Below are 21,546 nucleotides of genomic sequence, written 5' to 3'. Positions count from 1 at the left end.
ATGCGTCCCACAGACCAGTACGGGTTCAAGGCCCAGGGGTTGGGGATCCCTGTTCTAAAGCATACTGAACATCAGTGAACATTATTTCTAGTGGACAGTCAAGGTTTTTGATCACTGAGTAGAGCACATACATTGCACTCTCTTTGATAAACAGACTTTCCTCTGGAAAATCACTCCTCTTCCCCATCAGTCCATGTGCTTTCAGATGGAATTGAGCCCTCTCCCACCTTCACAATGGGATCTCATTGGCCTTCAAGCCAATAAACAAATCCTATGCTCTGGTCATACTGATTGGTTCATATTACACAGCCAATAATACACTTTGGTAAGTCTACTGAGAAAGACAGAAAGCCAAACTGCCTCTCTCTTTCACAAGACTGAATGGTATGAAGATTTAACCCCTTTAGCTTCAGCCACCTAAGAAAGCCTGGATCTACTGAGTGTATCACTCACTGCCTGAATTAGGGCTAAATCAAAGGAGAAAGAACCTCGGAAGGGAACAAAGTGACGCTCTTCAAACCTAAAGCAAATCACATCTGAAGCTTCCCTGGCCCATTAGCCTTCCAAGTAATTGACTAAATAGATTTATGTTTACTTACGCTGGTTTTGAATAGGAGTTTCAGCAATTGAAAATATTCTGAGTTATGTTTAATTTTGCTTTTCTGCCTGCCATTGGAATATAAAACAAAATAACTTGTTTTCTGTTTCTTTGTACCTCTTCTAATCAATCTACATCTACCATATTTATTTGCATTATTACCTTTGTTCTTATGTTTTCTACCCTTTCAATATTTAAGCCATATATGATTTTTCCCCCTCGCTATATAATTCTTCCTTGACAGTGAGCTTCAGGTAATTATTTAAAGACTACTAAGTACAAGTGAGAATTTATAAATGAGTCTGTTTGCTGAAAACAAAAGAAAGCATGCTGAAGTCCTTTTCACATTTCTCAAATTGCTCTTACCAAGTCTTCAGAAAGTCTGCCAAGTGGAGAACCATCCCAGTTGCAGAAGGTCTAGACCCTACAGTTCAGCTGGGGTATATATTACAAAAGCAGATTACTGGTCTTCCCTCCAACCTTGAAATCCTCATCTCTAGGAGTTTGATCTGGTCATTTTAGTTTTAATAAACTCCCCAGGTGATTCATATGCATAGTAAAGTTTGAGAACTCTGACCCTAGATTTATCCTGTCACCAGTAGCAACAGGAAAATTGCCAATGTAATAGTTTTCTGTCACTATGAAAAGTCTTTCTCTTTATGGGTAATGTAGCTGCTTTTAAATATAAAAGTTATGTAGTAATCAGAAGAATGGGACAATTTTACTGGTTGGATTGAATGAGAGAAAACTAAAGACATTCCAAAATTACTTTCTACCTAATCATTCATATTGAATGCTTTTTTTTTTTTTTTAATCTAAATCAATTGTTCTTCATTTTGACTTCATGTCAGGTTTTTTCAAATGCTGCTCCTTAGGCCACACTCCAGCATAGTGAAATCAGAATCTCTGAGATTGGGACCCAAACATTAGTATTGGGCCTATGGATGGCCCACAGGTACGAGTTGTAGTGGCAAAGCCAATTATTAAGAAGACACTGGATCTGAAAATAACATTAAGAAAGAGAAAAATCCATTGAATTGGAGATGTAGGTCTATGTTTTTTACTGTAATCTCTACCATCATCTCTAAAATGTTTCTTTATTCCTATATACATTTTCAAATCTCATTTTTATGATATTCTTAAAGCAATTAATTAATATATCCTAATTCCCCAAGGTCATCATCACACAGAAATAGATTTTATACTTTTCATGAATTATTCTATTCTCATCTAGTTATATTCATAGCACTGAACTATATAATTTTTAATTTCACTACACCGCTCTAGCAGACAAAAATCAGAAGAAAAGAGCTAGCTTTTCCCGAATCCACTGCAGGAAGCCAGGGGTGTTGGATAAGATTCCTGTCAAGGACCTAATGGCCTTAATAAGCTCAGCAATGTAAAACTACATAAGCAAAGATATGGTACCTAATGCTCAAGTAATTCCTTTCTTCTGGTGTCAGAATGTCACAGCATTGCAGATGAGCTGTGACTCGATTAATTGATTCAGATTGATTCCCGTTGCACAATTGTCTTCTCTAAAAGAATGTCAATATAATCTGCTAGCAACTGTCACTTTATATCACGTATGAATTATGCTGTATAATGGGTTCAGGTGCTCATATAAATTGACTGTCATAAAATTCTTGTGTGTGATAATTCAGAGAAATCATCTTATTCAGATGATGAAAACAAAGGAGCAGAGTAGTGACAAGAGAATGAAGGTGATAACCTCCACACGGCTGACAAAAGAAACAATGTCTAAAAATTGCTACTAATTTATTGTTCACTCAGCTCAGTAATTAGCAAACCCCAACTCCTAAATATTCTAGGGCACAGCATTGATATGATAAAAGACAAGATAGAAAACTCTCATGGTGTGAATTGTCAATGTTTATCCAAATATGTATTAAGATGTAGTATTGGGTACACCCTTTGACCCAGTAATTTACACGTCTAGGAATTAAACCCAAGTTGATGATACCACAAATTCAAAAAGTTATAAGCACAAGAGTCTTCATTATAACATTGTTTTAGAGTAGTGAAACAAATAAATGTTTATAGCACAGTGTTGTGTATAAGACCAGTATAATGATATTCTAAAAACAGTAAAAACAATTACTAAATACATTTATTAACATGGAAAGATGTCCAATACCGACTATAAATAAAACTTATAAAACAGTACAAATAGTTATGTTACATTTATGTAAAACTATATGCATACATCTACATATATATAAAATAAATGTCTGGAAAAATGTTCATTGAAATTTTAATAATGGTAATTTTCTCATTAGGAGAATCTAGGGTGATTTTTACTTTCTTTATTGTATTTTTTCATGTGGCTTGAATTTTTACAACAAACATTCAGCAATTTTACAAAAAAAGTAAAGCAATTTAAAAGTAAAAGAATATGATAGGAAACTATATGCAAGTATAAATGAGGCTGAGGAATTTCAGAGTTTTTATGTTTACTACACCTCTGTTCAGAGATGATAATAATGATGATGGGTGAATTGCATAATAATCATGTATAATAACGAAACATTAATTTATAATTTATTGAGAATAGCTATATGCACTCAGCACCATAAAAAACAATAGTAATATGAAACTGAAATTAAATAAACAAGCACTTACAAGTAGATCACATTGGGGTAATTAAGGCCACTTTTATGGGAGAATAACACACAACATCTGAGAACTGCAATGTTAGCATACTGAGCATGATTTAACACAATTTAGGAGAGTTTATCTTGGCCTAGGAAAAGCTTTCTGGAGGAAATGAATGTGAGAGGTGAATTTAAAAGTGTGAGGCAGACAGCTTGCTGGAGAGGAAGTCAAATAGTATATTTCACAGAGCCCAAAGGAAGGAAGAAGAATATTTTTGCCTCAGGACTTCCAAAGAATAAATGAAATGCATCTCTATTCTGAGGTTAATGCCAAAGTTTGCAGTCGAACTCTGTCAGGCAGTCATACTTCCCTCAAAATGCTTTGGCAGGTTCATTGAGAAGAAACTATCATGGGGGAAGATCACCCTCAGGAAAATTGCATAAGATAATCCTTTGGGAAGTCTGTGTTATCTCTTTTCAGACTGCAAAGGTATTACTGAATGCACTGCAGAAACACTAAAGGAACATTTTACATTACAGTGTAACAATCTTACAGGGAAGCTCTGTCTCTATTGACTTGAATGATGTTTTGAGGTGTCAGGCAGTTCTCCCCAAAATAATCCCTAGCCAGTTCTTAACTAGAACCTGAATTTTCTTTTTATGTTCATTTTTTTGTTGATGTCATTGCACCTATAGACAAGGGTCAACAAAATAGCTCTTTATCAGCCAATAATGAACTATCGTAGGTTCTGTTATTGAAGAGGAATTTTCATTCAAAAGGCTAATCAGCTCTCTGTTCTGCTTCTGTAAATGTGGTTACTGCATAGGCTGTACTCGAAATTGACTAAAGACTCACCTTCCCTTTTGTTTGATATGTCTAAGCAACAAATGTAACTGTTTGTACCCCTTCGCAACTCCCCCGCTTTGTAACACTTTATAACTACTGGTAACCCATAGTGACTCCTGTCCTTTGTAACGCAATTTAACTACCTGCAATGATAGCAACTCCTGCTGCTTTGTAATAGTTTGAGGATAAATTAACCAATCAGCCCATTCCAAAAAGGATCTATATAAGGAATGTTGCAACTGAGCTCCGGGCCCAAATCTTCAGAGGGTTAGCTCATCTGGGACTGCTGGGGTAATAAACCTGAGTTCTCCAACTTTCCGAATGCTGTTTGGTTTCTCACTGGTCTAATTTTGGATCTTTTCTGCAACATTATCAGGAAATATAATATCCAAGGACAGGAATAAAATAAAGGTTTTTCATGGAGTTGGATGATAATGGTCAATCTTTTTGGTGCTACCTGGCTAGGCCTATTGAAGAGGTATAATGGTAGGAATAGCCAAGAACTGTTCTTAAAAATATATAATGTTTTTACATAGTAAACATTATTTTCAATTTAGTACATATATAATGAAAGTTCAAATGTTGAAAATAGACAAATTACTTTAATGACTCATAACCAGGTAGGTACAATGCTTATCACAGTTTGTAACTTTTCAGTTTGTATATCATTATAATTGTGATTATTTATTCTCTACTTTCCCCTCCAGTTAATAAGTTCCGTAAGTGTTAGGTCACTTCCATTTTACTCACCTCACAGTGGAACCTGGCCCAGTGCTTAGCACATAGTAAGTGTTCAGTCATATTCAAGTAGAATAAAATTAATGGGACCCTAAGCAAAGACTAGATACTCAAAGAGTGAGAGGAGTTGAGAGAAAGAATTTGCTGGAAAGAGGAGTCCCAAAGTACAATAACTTACTTTATAATTTTGTCTTGAGTTTTAATTACTTGATAGAATTATATATCATCCTTATCTTTTCAAGATTATAGTCCCTTTTTCTTCCTATATTCTAGTTTCTCCTGCTATGCAACTTTGAGACAATTATGAGTCTCCTACAAAAAAAAAAGAAAAAAAGAAAAAACCAATGAGTTAAAATTACAGAGTAGAATTCTAAACAGCCAAAGTTAATATGAGTCTCACATTTTCACACAATGGTTTGTAAATCCTTTTAGATTTGTTTTAGCTATGTACACTTTTTAAAAAATGTTCCTTTTCCTTTCTTTTCTAACTTTTACCTCCAGATTTTTAACACTTTATTTCCTGTATTACATTTTTATCTACACTCTGAGTTCTTCATCAGTGTCAGAAAATAATTATTCCTATTTAGCATACCTTAATTCCTTTCTACATTTTCTATAAAATGATGTAGGGGTGATAAGGGAGCTACAGAAGTATTATCCTTGTCATTAGTCACCTCTTCCCTAAATACAAAGATTCATTTACTTAACAAATATTTATTGAGTGCCTACTATGTGCTGGGACCTGGCTCTTGGCACTGAAAACACAGCTGGGTACTAAACAAAGTCTTTGAGAGCTAACATCTCAACCTACTTGGAGCTAACTTTCTCAGTTTGAGGTTTATTTCTTATAGAAAAGTTTGTTAAACTATGAAAAACATAACAATCCCTTAAGCATAATACAATTGGGTTTTATTTACATTTTCCAATTTAGAGATTAAAACAATAAAACAAGCCCTTGTCATCAGCATTACACACCTGAGCTATTAGTCATCGTACTCTGAACAGGAGCCACATTTTTTAACCCAAAGATGAATGTCAATCTCCGCAGCCTTTTAGTGGAAAGTGATTCGTGGTGCCCTGTTTCCAAAGCCGATTGTGTAGAGGATGCTGGCAACATCACAGCTTCCAAGGATGCAGCCAATGGGACCCAGATAACATTTCCTCGTTTAAATTCCTCGCCCTTACCTGCTGAGTTTTTCCTGAGAGCTGTAAAATGGCAGGAAAAAAAAGAACAGATGGTTCTTAGTTTCTCTTATCTGTCCCCTATTCTCCCATTCACAGATTTCAACTGGAAAACTTGGACTGAAAATAGGAGTAGTTTATATTTATGACCTCAATCACCTCAATTCCTGACTTCTAGGTTTGAGTTTTACCAGAAGCAGATTCTGAGGAAAGGCAATGAGTTACAGTGGTTTATTTGGGAAGAGATCCCAGGAAACACAGTCAAGTGAGTGAGGAAGTGAAACAGGAAAGGGAGAAGTCGGCATGCTCTCACTCCTGAGCCAACCTGATGGGTGATGGAGCACCCTATGGAAGCTGGCCTTCCAGCCCCATGGGCACCAACCATTCTGCCCTTTCTCACCATGAAAGGTGGTTCTTTCTCTCCTCTCCTCAGTGACTTGTTTTCATCAGTAGAAGGCAGCAGAAGTGAGGCCGGGCAAGTTCTGGCCCTGTAAGAGACCAGAAACCTCCATTTTCATACTCCCTGATGAAGCTAGCTACCATCCTGTTAAAGAATGTAGGCTCATCTTCTACATAATGAGACATGTGTGGGGAGAAAGAAGCCACTTAGAAGAGTATCCAAGTGCCAAACCTGTAACAGAGACCTTGGTCTCACTGCCCTCTAGCTGCCAGGTGAAGGCTAATAAGCAAGTGACCCAAAGTCATAAAGAACTAAAGACTGCCTGCTGAGTCCTGCTTGAATTTCTCACTTAGAGAACTGTGAAAAATAATTTAAAATAAAACATTGTTTAACAAAGTGGCTGGGCATTTATTCAGAAAGCAGAACTATCTGTTACATATACCAGCTCTGGTCGGTCACTGATCCAGAGTTGCATCCAGGGGGTGTTAATTTCCTATCATTTCTGGCCTGTTTCATAGGGCAAAGCAGACTTCCCTACTCAGAGAACACCTCGGAAAAAGAAATGCAGGTTCTCTGGCCTGTGGATGTAGGGTTAGTGTGTGCTGAGGTGGCAAATGCACAGGGCTGTGGGTAGGACACATCTGCTACACCTGGATACTTTGCTTATCCAATATCACAAACCTAAAAAACTGGATCTTTTACCTTTCCTCTGAATCCACAGATCTGTGCAGCTTCTGTTGGCAAAACAGTTCTTCCAGTTGGCCAACTGTGATCTCAGTGTCTCAGTGTTCCAGGCAAATTCTTGCTTCCCTAGAGATTAAAATCTGCCTTCTCCATATACCTGATCCCTTGAAGCTTCTAAGCATCTAAGTTACTTTCCTGAAAACATTTAACATTTAACATTTTTATGCCTCTGTGTGTGTGTGTGTGTGTGTGTGTGTGTGTGTGTGTGTGTGTGTTGGCAGAACAGAGAATTGCAAAGAAAAAAAATATAGTCTCTTTCCTCAAGTAGTTCAAAGTCTAAAAAGAGATAGGAGCCAATCAGGAAACAAGTTAGCATTCAGCAACATTATCAAGATAAAATCATCCTACAAATGTACTGTCTTTGTAGGTAAGAGTAATGCTCCTTCTTAGATAGAACGCCTATTATTTTCCTTGGTTTTCTTCTGGTACAGTGAGCTCACCCAGAGGAACAAGCTTCTCCCTTCGTTGCCCTGGTAATCAAAAGCATGTAATTAAAAGCTGGCTGGTGACAGCAATGAATGTGGTTTTGTGACCCAGGAACAATTTTTTCCTAAGCAAAGCTCATTAGACCACATTAAATTCACAATAGGTTTAACTTCACAAAGTATACACCGAAATGATCATTAGCAGAGGGCTTTAACCAGAGAATTCCCCAAAGGATAGAGGAGTTTTAAGACCTGTTTTTTAAAACTGTGAGGAACCCAGATAGAGGTTGGTTTTTCTGGTACTTATGCAAGATAGAAATGGGCCTCTATGCAGAAGGGCCTTGCGTGTAAGGTTGGTAGCTGGGAAGGGAAAGAAAGGAGAGACAATTTAGTTCAGTGAGGCTAGACTGGAAACATCTTCCTGCTGGATCACATTTTTGTCTAGATCATCAAGCCAAGACACAGTTTATTTAGTATTTCCTGTCACCTTAACAGCTGGTCCAGATCACTGGGCCAAAAGGGAGGATATATGAGATTTTTATTTTAAAGGCTCTGAAATGGCTTATTAATTCACCCTGCCTCTGAGATAGTAACCCCACCTTTTTTTTTTTTTAACAAAATTATGGAGAGAAAGAAGCTGTGTAAATCACACATATCTTTTAAGAAGTAGAGCCAAACTGTTCCGTTTTGACCAGGCTTCAGGGCTTCTCCTTAATGCCCCTCCCAAATGTTCTGAGAACTAAAGCCTTAAAGCAGCCACTAGATTTTTTACCCTTCACCAGATGTTTGCCTAACAGGCAAAAAAGGAGAGTGGCGAGTGGGCAGAGCAGACAGAAGCCTGCTATCTCTAAACCCAGGCAGCTGTAATTAAACCTTCCAAGGACTATGGTGGATTGATTGCTCATGGAAATTAGTAGACAGTGAGGTGGCTTCATCCTCTACTGGAAGTGAACCTGCTTGACTCTTTCTGCCTCCATATTGTATTTGAATAAAAAAGATATTAATATTACCTGTCTTGCAGACATGTTGTGAAAGTACTTTGCACACTGCCTGCGACATTGTGAACACTCACTGAATGCTAGCTAGTATTATTATTTTTAGCAGCCTGTACAGGCAGCGTGGGGGATTCCTGACATAATATGCTTCAGAAGTATCGGGAAATTTTTCCACATGCAGAGATTTTCCCAGTCAGCCTTTCTCTATGCCTGAAGTCCCTTTTTAGAGAACTTCTCTGGTTTCTTAAGAATTGTCCTTTATTAAAAATGCAATTTAGTAACTCCAGAAGTGCCTTGTCATGCTTCCCTACCCCATGAACACATTGTATTCCAAGACACGCCCCGTCCCGAGCTGGGTTTCCTGGGTTCCTCAGGACATACATAGTTCACTGTTAGGGTGTGTGTCCAAGTGTGGTTTTGGTGGGGCAGCAACATCACTATATATACTGGGGCATAGGCATCATGTAATGTCGAGGTGCTCTTAACTTGTGCTTCCAAAAATGGTGTTTCAAGAGCTCTATGAATCCCCTGAAATTAGATGCGAAATTGTCTTGGTGCATTTATACGCTTTGGGGGCTACAAGACCCATAGCTATCATTGGATTGTCGATGGGCTCTATAACTAAAGAACTATTGTAATAGGGACAGCTACCTGGAACCAGCCCTCCGCAGCCTCTTTCAAGTATAGTAGATTTGCTGGGGGCCTGAAGAGATCTTGGGGTGTATTCCAGCTGTGGGGGTGGAAATGAGTGTAAGGTCAGGTAAGCCCAAGGACCCTGGGTGCTCTGGTGTGTCAGTGTAAGAAAACAGACAGGGTGAGGAGCCAAGCAGCCCTGTTAACTCACAGCTTGCTTCTGGGAGCTGCCCTAGGGTTAGCATACCGATTGAGATTCCAATAACTTTCTCAGCACAGAAAGGGCCTGGCCCGAAGCAAGAGCAAGAGTGAAGCCTCAGGGTTCTGAGCCCTTGGCATAACCCTGAGTTCTAGACGAGGGAAATACACTCAAGGTTTCTTAAAGTTTCTTTCAATCCTAAAATAAAATCATTCTAATGATCCCTAAGTTTTTCTCATTGATTATTTATCCGTCATTGAGTACTTCTCCTTATCTGGATCTTATATAATTTGAGAATAGGGTTGCGAGGTAAAATACAGGACTGCCAGTTAAATGTGAATTTAATAAAAACAATACTTTCCCAAATACTAAATGGGACACACACACACACACAAACACACACACACCGAGACATACATGTTTATATATACACACAAATAAAACATATAAAATTATTTGCTGTTTACCTGAAATTCACATTTAACTGGAAGTCCTGAATTTTTATTTGCTAAATCTGCAGTTATGGGCTGAATGGTGTCCATCCAAAATTCATGTTTTGAAGTTCTAGCTTCCAGTACCTCGGAATGTGACCTTATTTGGAGGTAGGTTTTCTTTAAAGAGATAATTAAGTTAAAATGAGATAATTGGTATGAGCCTTAATCCAATATGACTGGTGTCCTTATAAGAAGAGGAGATTAGGACACAGACATGTCCAGAGGGTAGACCATGTGAGGACACAGGAAGAAGACGGCCTCTACAAGCCAAGGAAGAGGAGGGCTCAGAAGAAACTTACACTGCCATTGCCTTGAAGTAGGACTTCCAATATGCAGAACATGAATGTCTGTTGTTTAAGTCACCCAGTCTGTGGTATTTGTTATGGCAGTCATAGCAGACTAACACAACTGGCAACCATATTTGGAGAGCACCTTAAGTATAAGAACACAAAACTACAAACACAGAATTAAGAACATGTGAAGATTTCTTAGATTGAGAAAAGAAATCACAGCAAATCACCAGAGCCTGGAAATTTTGAGTCCCTTTCTTCAGAGACCCATTTAGATGATTGGAGCACCCTACAGCTCCTGGAACTCGTAGATTTTCCCTCAAGTGAGAGGCTCTCAAGCCTTATGAGGATCATGGTGAGTTTAAATCTGCTGAGATGGTTACATCTTTTCTAAAGCCTTTTTTGTTTATTTCCCTGGTTTCATTTGGTTTTCACTGCAGTCCCTCAAATTACACAATTGGGTATTTTTGTAACTTTGTCTCTTCATCCTTTACTTTTCAGTTTCTCTTCTCTCTTCTGGGGGTTTGGTTTTTAGCTCTTCAATTTCATGTTAAAATGGATCTTAAATAATGTTTATAAAACAAGTATAAATTTTTCAGATTAATACTATTTTAGAAACATCATATTATCATTTAATTATATGGAAAACTTGGGTAACTTTATTATCTCATTTCATGAAGTCTGATAAGAGAAACAAGGAATGACATGATTTTTTTTTCACATAAGGAACTCACAGAAACATTTAATTCTTGCTCTAGTCTGCAGATTTATAAAGAAATATGCATATATAAAAACATATGTATGTATTTATTTAATATATTTCTAAATTCTACACAGAGTTATGGTGAAGCACATCTAATTACACCAACTTGATTGACCAGAAGGAAATCAGTCAAATTAAGACAAAATTATTCTGTCATAATCATGCATATCTGTGGATAAAATATATGTATATTTAAAATATCACATATGAAGTGTCCGTGGAAGACATTTATTTTTTTGTTTTGAATTTAAACCACTAGATTCAATTTATTTTTATTGACAGAAGGTACTTTGGGGCATTGTTACAGAGATTTCACATTAGTATAGCAGGCAGTGTTTTAACCTTGAAAACCTTAAATCTCTCCTTATTAGGACTGGCATTGACTTAAAATGCAAAATAATAGGGAAAAAAAAGTATAAACTGTCACATGCTGCATAATGACTTTCTGGTCAATGATGGACCACATATACTATAATGGTCTCATAAGATTATAATAGAGCTGCAAAACCCTATCGCCTAATGACGTCATAGCCATCTTAATGTTGTAGCACAACACATTACACAATGTGTTCGTGGTGATACTGGTGTAAACAAACCTATTGCACTGCCTATAAAAGTATATACAGTACACAATACTTGATAATAATAATAAATGACTTTATTATTGGTTTATGTATCTATCGAACTATACTTTTTATCATTATGTTAAAGTGCATTCTTTCTACTTGTATTTTTTAGAGTTTGCTGTGAAATAGTATGCCATGTTACTCCAGCAGCAGCCTCATACGTCTCCTGTTTACCATCCCTCGACTGCATCATTTTCTCTTATGCTTGATTTAATCTCTGTTGTTTTGTACACTAACATGCTGCACAGGCTTGTGGCCTAGGGGCATTAGGCTATACCATACAGCATAGTTGTGTAGTAGTAGGCTGTACCATCTAGGTTTGTGTTAATACATTCTGTGGCGTTTGCACAATGACATTATAGCCTAACAACACATTTCTCAGAATGTATCCTTGTTAAGCAGCATATAAATGTCTTACAAAAATACAATTATAAAAGAAAATGAAGGTTATTTGAGATGGATAGTACAAGCATTGGGGGAGGAAGAAGAATGCAGAACAAGATAAGCAGAGTGAAACATGGGTGAAATATCAAAAATGACATCTCTTCAGCAATTTTTGAAAAAAAATTATGTAATGTATTAATGGATATACATGGTGATTGAATAAACTAGCTCTCTGCTCTGGGCAAACCAGTTTAGTAATGTAACATGTGCTGCCATTTGCTTGCTTTTTCCCTCTAAAATATTAGAGATATTACATTGGGCTGCAATGTGTGTGTGTGTGTGTGTGCGCACGCACGCACACACGCATGCATGCACTTAGTGATGGTGGTGGTATATTAAAGTGTGTGTTTTCATATGTGTGAATCATGTAGTGATATTGTTAGGGCTTATGATGAATACCACATAACTGCTATAACTACTTCAGGATGTTCCTCTTGCTTTTTATTAAACAAATTATAATTATAATTAAGAATCACCAAGGCTTTCTTTTACTGAAATATTTAACAATGAATAGAATTGTATTACTGTTTAATCTTTAATTTTGCCTTTCTTTTTGAAAATGCAATTAATTAAATGCCCAGTAGTTATTTATACTATTTTAAGGTTTTCACTTTTTCTTTTTGCTTCAAATCAGCTCATTCTCGTTAAGGTAATTATGTAGATATCTTCCTTGCATGTACATTTAATGCCTGTGGTGGTGTTTTCTTGGAATTGAATATGCAACTATTGATAAATTTTTATCCATGTATGCAACTTTAGTGAGAGGAACGTAAACAACAAATACAGCCTCACTAAATATCCTTTTCCTTATTGTTTGACATATAGAATTTTCTACAGCGCCAAGTTACAGAAAATAGCCCCATCTTCTTTTAGAAATATTATCCCTGTACTTGCTATGCAGCTGATGTATTTGTTCTTTCTAAGTGTAGGTGCCCCAAGTTTGGTTATTATTCAGTAACCACTTGAGGTTTGAGGCCATGATATTTTCACACACAATAGAGATGAAGACTGAATACAATAGAGATAAAGACAAAGACTACTAAGCCTGCTAAATATGATGATTCTTTATTCACTAGATTTAACTGTGAAGGTTGTGGAGAAAAAAAAATAATGACATCCTGAAAATATATAATCAAACATTTGCCGCAAGTGAGCAATTTCTCGTAAGTGTCCACTAGTAGCTTATATTTGACGTGAATTGAGTATTTTTCTCCAGAGCTCCCATATATATATATATATATATATATATATATATATGTATGTGTATGCACACACACACATATATATATGGTAGTTCTCCCATATATATATATCTATGGTGGTTTTTATTTAAAAAAGGCAATGTTGCCCCCAAATGTTTCAGGAAAGAGAGGTCATTTTAGCAGATGCTATCTCAAAGGTAAGTAGCATTAAGTACTTTTAAAAATTTTAATTTTCTAGGAAAAATACTTTCCTATTAACATAACATAGATGCCTGTGATTTGACTTTATCACATTTAATTTTCAGATCCGTTTTTAAGTAATCTTCATGTAAGAAACAAGTTACCTGCTTGTTCCACAAAGAGTTATTTTATCACAAATCTTAATGAAAACACCAAAATAATGATCATACGCTACTGTTTCTCCTTCCTTTCCCTTCTTATCCTGTCAGTATTCACCTAGGCATGCAAGCTAGAACTCCCAGTCCCCCCCACCCCACCCTTCCCACTTGCCCCTCAGCCACTCGTCACAGCCCTCCTGCCAATTTTGCTCTTTATGTCCTCCCTTCCTCCTACTGCTTTCAACCCCAGGTGCCAGCAGCATTAACTTACTTTCAGTAAAGGCCCCACCAGGCTGTCCACACCTGGTTGACTGTACCTACTGCCCCTCTGTCGGCCAACCTCTCCTATTCCTCCCCATGTGTCTGCCGTCTTAACTCCCAAACTGAACCAGGGGGCTCCTTTACGTTCTGATTCCTCTGGGCTTCCCTCTGCTGCATCACACTGTACTGCCTGGTAGCCTTTCCTTTCTATTAGACTTGCACTGCCCAAGGTCAGGAATGACATCTGATGTACCTTCATCTAATGCATTACATGGTACACATAGTGGGTGCTCGATAAACTGAACAGAACTGAGGAACAATCGATAACCAACATTTAGTACGAATGTTAAATTAAAAAAATGTATTGTGCTATATGCCCTTGGCAAAATCTCTACCTAAGAATGAGTAAGTCTCTAGCTGGGGCCTTACTACATTCTTATCTTCTGCTGCCATTTTGATTCCCCATTATCTTCTGGGATTCCTCTTTTTCCCCCTCTCTCTTCTGGTCCACCTTCTACATTTTTCTGGACTGAAATAGTCATTTCCTTGTATCTAGGCTGATAAAATAATTGCGGATTTTTCATGCAATTAACTCAGCGAATACACTCTAAGTATTCTCCTGGGTTTTCCATAACACTACATACTGCTATTTCTAATTTGCAACTATACAAATCCAAGACATGTTGGAATTTAAGGAGTTTCATTAGCCTACAATGTTTACTCTGCAAAATTTTTGTTGTAATTGAAACAATAACATCCCCAGTTCATAAAGATTGCTGACTCTCTTTAAGTTGCTTCAGGACTATATTATCCGATATACACCCTCACTTTCAGTGTAGAAACCTGGAATTTAGATTCTTTAATTCTTTCTTGACATTTATGAGTGGGCTACAGTAGTGCAGACATAATTATGAGCAGCAAATAACAAAGAGTTGTAAACTATGTGTCCCACATTGGAAGATCTCATCAGTGTATATGTCACAATACTGTGTACCATCGTCACCCCCCAATGCATACACACATGCACACACATAAATAAACATCTACGTACACATGCACATGCTGTGTATTCTTGTACAGTCTTTATATTACCCACAAGGTCTATGGCAGACTTATTTTACCTTTTTATACTTAATCTTCATTTCACATTCTATAAGGGAAATTCATCTATATATATGGCATTTATATGACAAGCTAAATCCAGCCACTGTTCCATGATATGCCATCCCCAGTGATTAATCATAACTTCCCATTTCCCAAGGTGAACGATGTCCCCAGGTAGTCAAGTGTGTCACACATTCTTCTACCATTTGTAAATTCCTAGATTCCTTTTTTTATTCCCAGAAAGTAAGTGCTGTTTGAGTAAAATTTTGCCTTGAAAGCATAATCTTGAGACTAAATTCAATTGATGAAAATGATCTAATACACAAATACTTGCAAAAGAAGGCTATTCACATGGAGCTTCAACAACATGTTTCTTTATGAACATTCATAAAAGCAGTGTTAAGAACCCCTGTTAATAAATTTTGTTCACAAAGAAAAATATTCTAATATTTCTCTACATAAAATCCTGCCTATATAAAAACTAAGAAACAAGGTGGAAAGGGATAGGTGAACCATGAAGTAGTTCTCAAACTGTGTGCCAAAGATTCCCACTACCTTTCAAGGGGCCCACAAGATCAAAACTGTTTTGATAATAATATCAAGAAGTTATTCACATTTCTAAATTTTGTTGTCCCACATGTGTACCATGGTATTTCCCAAAGACTACCTGACCTGTGATATTGCAGCCAATTCATTTGATTGAATGCAGAAGCCAGACATTAAAGAGATATGTAAAAATGTAAAACAATGCTATTCTTCTTCCTCATTGATTTTGTTTTGGAAAATATAGTAATTTTTATAAAAACATGTTACTTATGTTGATGTAATGGTTTATTGCTGTTATTTAAATGAATTAATAAGTAAATATTGAAAATATTTGTTTTAATTTCTAATACAGTAAATGTTGATAGATGCAACCCACACCTCAAAAAGTTCTTCGGAATCATCACTTATTTTCAAGAGCATATGTTTCCTGAAACCAAAAATTTTGAGGAGGGCTGAACTATACACATGGATGGATATGTTACTATCAACTTGGAAACATTCTCCCTTAAAAAACATTTTTCAAAACGACATTTTAAAAAGATGTGTTCCGTGACTCAGAGAGGAGTTTTCCATATGTGCCTTGAGATACAGGGAAGTCCCTGGCTGGGAAAACACCCAGCATCTACCAGTGAGGGCAGGCCTGGATAGGGTACCCAGGCACCCAGGAACCCAGGAACCCAGGCAAGAAGAGGCGAGCCAGGTGCCATAGAGCCTTGGGGGGAGAATTTGGGTTTTTAATGGTGGCTAATAGAGAAGAAGAGAAAGAAAGGGAGTAAATATCATGGCAAGAGGGAGATTCCAGAAGTGAGGACCCAAGAATGCTGAACTATCAGTATTTTCCACCCATAATTTTCCTTAGAGCCAGGCCTAAGCATTGGCATAGTGAGACCCAATGTGAACTCAATAAAGACCCAAAAGTCTGGCTCTGGTGAAGACTTTCAGAAAATGTAAACATAGAGAATTTGAAAAGCAATCACACAAAAAAGACCTAGAAAGTTTCTGTAAATACCACTAATGTGGGCATGGGGAAAAAAAAAAATCAAAAGATCTAAAGCCTTCTCACTATAGAGTGTGTTTGGAGAAGGAAACGTGGTGTCTGTATCTTTTTCCAGCCCAGGGATATAGGAAGCAGGCAACAGAGCAAAAGGCTCTCGGCCTGGTTATTTACCATCACCCATTGCTGGACACATTATAAAAAAACCTATCCAGAAGGGCATTCATAGCCTTTATTAATCTTTTCTTTTTCTTTCTTTCCTTTTTTTTGAACAAGTGATTCACTTAATATTTAATTAATTTAATTCATTTAATATTTAATCCACTTAATCATTTTGTTGGCCATTGCTCCCTCAAATTAGAGTCAGTGAAGTGTTAATATAAAAATTTTAAAGTATATCTGGGCGCTAAATCCTAACCTTCTCTCGTCTTTTCAGTTGTCCTCAGGTGCAAGTTTCTTTCAAAGAAGGCTTCATCCTGGCTCCTTCTTTATCTGAATTCCCTGTGAACATTTAGGCCATTCACATACTGATTGTTTTTAAGATAAATGATTGCAATTTCAGCAAAGGCCTAATGAATTTGGGAGAAATGGAAATGGTAAAATCTGATTTATCGGGAAGATTTTTGGTTGTCTGAATACTTTCAGCCTTCACTTATTTTTATTGCACAAACGAGATTGTGCTGCCCTAAGAAGTCTTACCCAGGTTTTGCAACACATTTACAAGTTGAAATCTGTGCGGTAAAGAGTACTTTTTGTACCACAGGCAGCTTTGATAACAAGCAGAGGTCAGAGGAACCCAATTAAGCCAATCTGCAGTGACCTTGCAAAGCTCTTTACTTTCTTTGCCTTAACCTTCCCCATTCTCATGATAAGATGGGAAAAGGAAGGAAAAGAAAAATTTACTTACCTTGTACAGAAAATCTTTCAGAAGATAGGCTGTAAAATTGTAGAATGCCTAGTGAGATGTACAATTCCCTTTTCATTGGCTTGCACCTAAGGAGGAACTCCATTATTCATTTTAGGAAGATACAAGATGCTTTTGATTACATCAGATCTATTTCATAAATAATCTTTCCTGAGTTTTCAGCAGTAGAGACTTTGAAAGCATTCTGAGACATTTTCCATAAACACTTCTTTTTTTTCCCCCAAATCAATCCTTAGCATGCTTCACATATTTGTAAGACATCACTAGTTTTGTAAAAGAATGCGACAGTAGTGACCTAGTCGGTCAGAACCATCAAGACCTCACTTCAGGCTGAATTACTTTTTATCCCTTTTCATTGTTCCTCCTATCTCATTGACTTTTTTGCATGGTAGGTCCTCATGGAATAGCAGATGAGGGAATGTGTGCCACTGTGGTCAAATGTGACCTAAGAAAGAAGTTTTTGGGGTTATTCAGAGTACTTTCACATCACATGCTCAAGCCAGATGAGGTCTACAATACAACAGGGACCCCAACCTATGTCTAATATGGAGAGGCAAAGTGAGACCCTGGAACACCATGAGGTGGTCTGCATTCCACAATTGCTCAGCCCCATAGACACTGTAGGACAAGGAAGACATGAGAACTGCATGTTCTGTCTCTCTCGAGACCACTCTCTAATTCGTTTTATCTTTTCTCAAATTTTTAACATCTAACATTGTTTTCTCCAAAATTTTATATATTTTTGTTTTACATTTTTTATTTATCTATGTCTTGCATCTTATTATTTTCCTAGCCAGCCATTAACTTATTCATTTACTCAACAAATACCTATTGAGTACCTAATTACTCTGTTATAAGATGGGAAATCTATTAATTTCTTAGCAACCAAAGAACATTTTTGATTCATGCATGATTCTGGACCTTATATTCGTATCTACGCATATTCTATTTATTTGTTTATATATTTATTTATTTCTCTATTTGTGAATTCATAATTTACTTGAGAGTAGAGGCTGTGTTTTACTTATCTTTCTATCTACAGCTTTAATAGACAGCAAGTGCTCAGTAAACCCCAAAATAATGTTAAACAAATCACATCAACTTCCATAATGGAATTGAGGCATATTGTAATTAAAGCATGTACCTCATTAATATAAACTTAAAGTATCAGGAGAAATCTTGCAAAAGAAACTGAGGGCATTAAGATGTAGTTCATGCAAAGTAGGCTATAAATTAGACTCTGAGCTTCCTGATAGCCAAGGTGAAAGAAAAATTTGCCAAGGTACACCAGAAATAGGGATTGTAGATTGATTCAGAGATGTTGGGTCCTTGATTTTAATACAGGTGAGCTACTAATAAATATTTTATTATTATTTTATTACATTTCAGGACTTTTCCAATTATAATTACAGTACTCACCTTTTACCTATGGTTTCACTTTCTGTAGTTGTAGCAACTCTCTGTCAACCAAGGTCCAGAAATATTAAATGGAAAATTACAGAAATGAACAATTCATGAGTTTTAAATTTCCACTGTTCTTAGTATTACGATGAAATATCACTCTATTCCATGCTGTGCCACTGGGACGTGAATTACTACTTTCTTCAGTGCTCCACGTTGTATACTCTACTCACCTGTTAGTCCCTTAGGTGAACTGTCACGGTATCACAGAGCTCGTGTTCAAGTAACTCTTATTTTACTTAATAATGACCCCAAAGTACAAGGGTAGTGATGCTGGCAATTTGGAAATGCCAAAGAGAAGTGCTTCTTTAAGTGAAAAGGTATGGCGGTGTTAACCTAAAAATAAAAGGCCAAACTGAGAGTCAACAAGAATTTATTTGAGATCCAGAGGAATAGCTATTAGGGAAGCACTGATTCAGGCCAAAACTCAAATAGTGTTCCAAATAGGAGGAGAAGGCAAGGGTTATTTATGGCTAAGGGAAAGGGAACCATTACATCAGTAGAAGAAAGGAATTTCTACAGGTACAGATAAGCTAACATAGTGATGTTAATTCTAAAGAATGTTTTTAATTTTCAGTCTGATAGTCATCAGTCCTGCAATAGTAATATCTGCTTTCTTGTTATCTTCGCAAACACTTCTTTCTAAGGTAATGTTCTCTAGGCCCAGTCCAAAGGTTATTTTGCCCTGTTTTAACATTCCAAAGATTTGAGGATTAAGATATGCAAGGCAGTTCTTCTGGGATGGCAGCTCTGACTCCACTTTAAAGTGACTACACACACACACACACACACACACACACTAACGTGTGGGGAGGGTAAAAACTTTATATATATGGTTTGGTAGTATTTGTGGTTTTAGATAATCACTGTGGGTCTTAGAACATGTCCTGTAGATACACATTTTTCTTGAGATAATTAATATTGATTCCACAGAAAAATTACTTTTTTGTTTTTACATACACTGGGTACTTATAGAAAAATGAAAACATCAAATAATCTTATGACAAAATACAAGTGAATCTTTTCCAAAATGAAACTTTCTTAGCCTTTTTAATTTAGAAGTGATCATGTTATTTATTTCACTGTGTTTGGGATTATAGACTTGACACATAAATGTGCCCAAAGTAAACCAAAAGACTACCTCAATCTTCTACCAATGAAACATACCTAAGAATGAGATCAAAATCCAGCACGATCATGTGGACGAATCCCTAAAGTAAACATAGGCATTATATGTGAGAAATTTTTAGCTTATAGTGGTGTAGAGTAATTTCCTGAGTAAATAGAGCCATTTATGAACACTCACATGAGAAAAATATCTAAACATTTCAACAAACTAAGAGCTCTGATTGTGAATGAAGAACTGTCAGTCATGTTGTTTCTTTCTTTCTTTTTTTTTTTTTTGAGTCTCTTGAACATGGGCTTAGAGTCAGAGACCTGAGCTCCAGGACGACTTGCTGTCCTGTGAGCATAGAAATGCATCAGTTTCTTAATCTGCAATACAAAGATCACACCAACTTTATGAGATTATTGTAGGAGTTAATGGAAATGACATTATGCACATGGACAAACTTTACAAACTATAGAGATACAATTTTGGTCCCATACAAGTGGTTGATTTTTTATAACAATGCAAGTGTGATTAGTCAAATTCATGTAAGCATAACTAATTTTATCTACTGCTGAAATCCACTTAATATTTTTTGCTCTATAAATGTGTACAATTTTAAAAAATCTATTGAGTTTAGTGGCTCAAATATATCTGTATTGCAGTACTTGTTACAGAACTCGATTTTACATTTTAAAAGCTCTCTTTCTGTGTGAAGCATGAATTCACAGTGCTTATCTATAGATATAATACATATTTAGGTGTTATCACATAAGATAGTTATATGTGTGATGAAGTTTTACTTTTTTCCAAAATATTCTTTTCTTGTCTTTATTTATACTTTGCCTGGATAAGATAGTTCAAGTAATCATTATGCTTCTGAGATTTTATGAGGAAAATTGGAGTATATATTTTTAAGTGAACAGATTCGAACATCTTCAAAACAAAACAAAACAAAGACCCCGATCCTTAATAACTTTTTAAATAACTACTTCAACTTATCTAGAAGCAATCAATCTGTAACAATCACATTTTAGATAAACTTCGTGGCTAAGATGTCACCAAGGTGATTGGAAGGAAATAATAGGCCTCAGTGGACCTACAAAAACAAACCTTTTAAGTGAAGGCAAAGATCGCAGAACAGCTTATCCATTCCCTTGGGTTTCACAACATAGGTATGCTAGTGAGAGTGGGAGAAATACTGCATGAGACATCACATTTTTCTTCCTAGGTCTGTCCTGTTGTCATTCAGAAAGAACAAGGGAGCCACTGCCAATGTAGAGGAGGCATTGAGTGGGACAGGGGATAGAGAACTCGAGAGTGCCCAACAGCAAGAAGGTAAGGGAATGAGGAATTGCCTCATTCTCAGAACATCTGTACAAGTCCTGCTCCCACATGGGGAGCAAGCACAGTAGTCATAGTCTCTGTACACCACAGGCTTCAAACTCTCTGGAAGGCCCTTTCCCTCCCACGCATCCATTGATTTCTTTTCTTGACTCTCTCTACATGGCAAAGAGTAGATGGATCAATACCCTACTGAACCCATATTTTACTCTTTGATTCTCTTCCAAGTAGACAGTAACAGCTGGAATTACAAATTTTTTTTTTTGTGGT

Source organism: Rousettus aegyptiacus, unplaced genomic scaffold, assembly GCF_014176215.1.
Source record: "Rousettus aegyptiacus isolate mRouAeg1 unplaced genomic scaffold, mRouAeg1.p scaffold_m13_p_1, whole genome shotgun sequence".
Classification (NCBI taxonomy): domain Eukaryota; kingdom Metazoa; phylum Chordata; class Mammalia; order Chiroptera; family Pteropodidae; genus Rousettus; species Rousettus aegyptiacus.
This window is presented reverse-complemented; position numbering follows the sequence as displayed.